Here is a 5,372-nt window from a genome sequence, read left to right as displayed (position 1 = left end):
CTCTAGAAGAATTTCTGGGCTCCCCCTCCAATGAGAGTACAAAAGTCTTTTTATAGGTGTTAGGAGGGAGGAGTTTTACATGATCTTCCGATGTGGGACTAAAAAAATATAAATCTTTCAACATATTTCTAAATATTATTTTTTTCCTTATTTTGAACTTGTCTGCAGTGCGCCCACACCCGCGTCAGCGCCCGTCCCCGCGTCCACGCCACGTCCTGCGTCCGCGCCCCACGTCCAAACCGTGTCCCGCGCCAGCTTCCCGCGTGTTCACGCGCGTTCACGCGCGCATGCTTCTTCTTTTGAATTCACGCGCGCCAGATTTTTGTTTTGAATTCACAAGCTCATGTGAAACCTTTTTTTGTAAATTCCAAAAAGAAACAAAAGTTCATTCATAATGACATCTATATCCTTTTTGGATTCCTTGCATAGTATCTTCATTTTCTATAATACCAGATGCGTCTTTCTTTTATTTTAATTTTATTTTAAGTCCAATTTTCTTCAAACTTGAGTTTTTTTGATCTATGAATCGGACTCTTTGTATCGGCGATCACCTTTCCTGTAAAACATAGAAAGAAACATCAAATTCTTAATAAATAAGATAAATTAAATATAAATAATTTAAAATACTTAAATTAAGTGTTTATCACACCTCCCAACTTGAATTTTGCTCGTCCTCGAGTAAAATAGATATATCAGCATTGTGTACTGACTCAGTTTTGAATCAAAAATTAGGTTAGGCATCCCAAAAGGTAGATGATACTTGGTCAGACCATTAAAGAGATATTTCATTGGATTATCAATTTGACCCAATTAGTGGTTGAGTATTAACTAAAGAAATTTTAGAGCTTTTCTTTCACCAACTCCCCACTTTACTCTTTAAATCCTCTAACTTAATGGGAAAGAGGTTTATTATCTTCTTGCAATTTAGTCTCCTTTTTATATATATATATATATATATATATATATATCATTGCCTACCTTTTTACGCGAACCACAACGCTTACTTAGGCGAAAGGGCCCGGTTACTCAGTAGGAGACCAATGTTGTTTTTCTCTTTTTTTTTTTTTTTTTTTTAAGGAGAATTTTTGTATACCTCGATCTTTCCACCCAATTTCTCATGAAGCAGATTTTTTATTGAGATCAGTAAGAAGAAGGTTGTAGAATCACTCTCAAAATTTGATCTAGTTTAAACCCTACCATTCATTGTGTTTTCTTAATAATTTATTCCTCAGTATCTCTAAAATTATCTTGACCGTTAATCATTCATTTATTAGGATGCCTAATTGACTCTTAATCAAAATTTGAATACACAAAACTAATTATTTCTGACCATACTCGAGGATTTGATTAATTCCCCCCCCCCAACTTAATCTACATTGTCCTCAATGGAGTAGAAAAGCAAAGAAAATAAAAGGAAAGAGTACACCTGGGATAATTTTGCTTCGAAAGTTGAAGATAGCTTCATTGATTAATAGGCTCTTGTTCTAAATTCCTGCAACTGCAATAAAGTAAAAAAATATGAAATCATTGGGTTGCCTTCCAACAAGCGTTAAGTTTTATGTCTTCAGCCAGACGTCAAGTTTATTAACAGACTCTTCCATACAGAGTGGTCCTTTATTCTTTAAAAAAATGATGATCAGTTAAAACAAAATAGAAGAAATTTGGGTTGCCTCCCAAAAAGCGCTAAGTTTTACGTCTTCAGCCAGATGTCATATGCAATAAAACCAACAAAAGATGGGTAATAGCTCATACTTGATTGTCCATGGAGGAGTGGTTTTATCATGTGGTGTATCCAACAATATGTTAACTTCTTTCATATATCCCTTAAAGTCATACACTCCAAAGTGAGCCAAGCAAGTATCTAAGGGTTCAGGTGCTAGAATTGTGGGTGTTGCATCTTCTATAATATCTTCTAGTGTATCTACTTTGAAGCAACTATCCATTGATGGTCCTTGGGAAGCACCAAACACATTCAATCTCAGTTTCTTATTCCCAAACGATACGTCCATGACTCCTGTCCTACAATTGATGCATGCATTCGCCGTAGCTAGGAAAGGTCATCCTAAGATAATGGAAATTTGTTTGGGGTTGCCACTTAATTCCATATCGAGAACCAGAAAATCAACTGGAAAGTAAAACTCATCTACCTTGACCAAGACATCCTCAAGCATTCCATGTGGTTCCTTAATTGATCTGTCGGCTAACTGTAATGTGACTGATGTGGGTTTCAGTTCTCCAAATCCAAAAAGTTCATACACCGAACTAGGTAAAAGATTCACACTTGCCCCTAAATCCAGAAGAGCTTTTTCAATGTGATAATCTCCTATAACACAGGAAATGATGGGGGCTCCTGGGTCCTTAAGCTTTGGAGGAGTGGCATGCTGGAAGACAGAACTAGCCTGTTCAGTGAGACGTACTTTCTTTGGGATTTGTAATCTAGATTTACATTTTTGGATGCACAAATCCTTCAAAAATTTGGCATAAGCAGGGACCTGTTTGATTGCGTCTAGAAGGGGAAGATTAATTTGGACTTGCTTAAACAATTCCAACATCTCATCGAGTTTTCCTCCCTTCTTATCTGCAGGAATAGGGGCTTTCAGAGCATCCGAAAATGGGGCTTTAGGCAAGTAAGATGATTCCGGTGCAGTTGGTTCCTTCTCTATTTTCAGGTCCTCCTTGTTCTTGGGTGATTTGGATTCGGTTAGAGATTTAGGGTCAGTCTCATTGGTTTTACTAGTGTGTTCCATGACCTTCCCACTTCTCAGAGTCATGATTGATTTGGCATGTTCAGAAAAAGCTTCTGGGGTATTAGAACTCCCAATCACAAATTGCCCTCTTGGGTTGCTCTCTGGTTGGCTAGGTAATTTTCCTCCTTCCCTCCTACTGAATGCAGTTGCTAGTTGACCTATTTGGGTCTCTAGCTTAGCAATGGATTGTGTGTGGGAGTTAAGGATCTGAGTGTTGACTTCTAATCGTTCTAGTGCTTTCAGGACTTTTTCCTCAAAAGCTGAGCTGTGACCAGTAGTAGATGGTTGAGGAGCATTTTGAAATTGATGGTATGATCCATGCCTATATGTTGGATCCTGATATTGAGGTCGAGGTGTGGCAGGACCAACCACTGGTTGTGGTCTCCAGGAAAAATTTGGATGGTTTCTCCAGCCGGGGTTATAAGTGTTCGAATATGGATCGTTTCCTGGTCTGCGAGCTTGTTGGACTTGAGCTTGCTGAACCTGCTCGTGCACAAACTCAGAAAATTGAGGTACGGCTGGGCATTCACTAACAAAATGGTTCGGACTTGCACACAATGCACAAACTTCTTGGATTGGATTAGGTGGAATCGGGGATTGTCCAGTGTTTAGAAGACGATCTAATTTTTGGGACAGTTCATTTACCTTTTGATGGATATCTATTGCATTTCCTACTTCATATATTCCACCTCTTTTTGAGTTTAACATGGGTTTATCTCTAATGGAGGCAGACATATGATGTAATGAATTTTCACTTAAAATTTCAAACAGTTGCCATGCCTCATCCTCACTTTTCAGTATAAATGTCCCACCGCATGATGCATCGACCATTTGTCGATGTCTTTCAGAGAGCCCATCATAAAAACATTGGATTAACTGCCACTTGGGTACAGCATGGTGGGGATATTTTCTAATAAGGTCTTTTAATCTCTCCCATGTTTCATGAAATATTTCTCCATCTAATTGGGAAAAACTAGTTATGGCTTTCCTTATTTGATTAGTTTTTCCTATGGAAAAATATTTCTTGAGAAACTCTCCTTGCAGCTGGTCCCAGGTTGATATAGTCATGGAATCCAAAGTATGTAGCCAGTATTTGGCTTTGTCCTTAAGTGAAAAAGGGAATAATTTCAATCTAAGAGCATCATCGGAGAAGTTGTGAATTTTGACAGTTGAGCATATCTCAAAAAATTCTTCAAGATGTTTATAAGGGTCTTCATTACTAAGTCCATAAAATGAAGGTAACATTTGGATTATACTGGACTTAATTTCATATTGAGTGGCCTCTACAGGGGGTACTTGAATACAAGGAGAGTAGGTATATGTGGAAGGAGTAAAGTACTCCTTCAATTGCTTGGGTGGATCATTTTTCTGATTTCGGTCCATCTTTTTATGTCTGTTGGCTCTAAAGGTTCTTTCTATTTCTGGATCAAAAGGTTGGATTTCTGGTCGTAACGATCTACAGCCAAGCATACACCTTACAATTATACTGTAGAGCACACACAGAAATTTTTTTTTTTTTTATAATATATATTTTTATAATAAAGTGAGAAAAAAATGAAGAAAATCTAAAGAGAAGAACCTAAGAATCTTAAATCTATGAAAAGGGAGAAATTAATTAATGTTTAGATGTTAATTGCAATCAACTTAAACAATCATAGACTCTCTATCCTATGGTTAACTTAGATCTAGACAGCTCCTAACTTTCAAGATTGCTTTTGAGCACTCCAAGCTCAAGACTGACTAACTGACTCGGCCAGGTAAGCGTAAGATGTGGGAGGTTCCCTACTCGTTGCTTTCCTTAGACACCAACTAAGTTGGCCAGGTCAGTCAACGGAACCAATTGAAAACCACTTTCTTTAACCACTTGCCTTAGACACCGAGCAATTAACCAATCCGCACTCGGTTCAACTCTAGAGCTTTCTTATCCTATTGAGCTCGAAATTCCTAGGGCTGACGTCTAGTTGATTTTAAATTAAGGTCTAGGTTATGCAAATGCAAGGGAGTGATTTGTGGGCCAAGGAAGGGTGATCAAATCCCCACCTTATCTGGTTAATGGGTTATTACCCTTAAGATCAATTATGGAGATGCAATGCAAAGAAACAAGGTGTCCAATCAGGTTAGAAATTTTTATATTTGAGGTTACGCTATTTTAGTTAAGTGTTATGAAATGTCAGTGGTTTTTTTTTTATATAATTTTATCTTTTTATATATATATATATTTTTAATTTTTTTTTTAGTTTTGCAAGAAAATAAATTTAAGTGATTAAGTCTAAAAAGCAATAAACCACTGGGCTATGAAAAGTAGCAAATTATTCTAAGCAGCAAAATTTTTTAGTAAATTAGTTATGCAAGGTAATTCTGTAATTATGCAAATAAGATTATCTAGCTAGAAAGTACTGAAAAAAAAAATTTAAAACGAGAAATAAAAATTGAAAAGTATTTTTTTTTTAAAAATTTTTTTTTTCAATTTTTTAATTCAACCGTGCCAAGATCCCCGGCAACGGTGCCAAAATTTGATGCGTAGTCGTTGATAGCACCAAAAATAACTCTACTCACTACGTAGGTAGGATGAGTCGAGATCATATCCTCAGGGACCTTGGGCTAAGTTGAGATTGCAAGGTAAAA

The 5,372-nt window shown here is 36.9% G+C and overlaps 1 non-coding gene across 1 annotated transcript; it reads left to right on the top strand.

Annotated features, from left to right (window-relative positions):
* The first annotated feature begins 3,637 nt into the window (after positions 1–3,637).
* LOC140859505 (small nucleolar RNA R71) lies at positions 3,638–3,743 on the top strand. Its single transcript, XR_012143043.1, has one exon. It is a non-coding gene; the product is annotated as a small nucleolar RNA R71 (small nucleolar RNA).
* The last annotated feature ends 1,629 nt before the right edge of the window (positions 3,744–5,372 follow it).

This window comes from Elaeis guineensis, chromosome 7, assembly GCF_000442705.2.
Source record: "Elaeis guineensis isolate ETL-2024a chromosome 7, EG11, whole genome shotgun sequence".
NCBI lineage: Eukaryota > Viridiplantae > Streptophyta > Magnoliopsida > Arecales > Arecaceae > Elaeis > Elaeis guineensis.
Note: the sequence above shows the minus strand (reverse complement) of the source record. Positions and strands in the feature narration are given on the sequence as shown.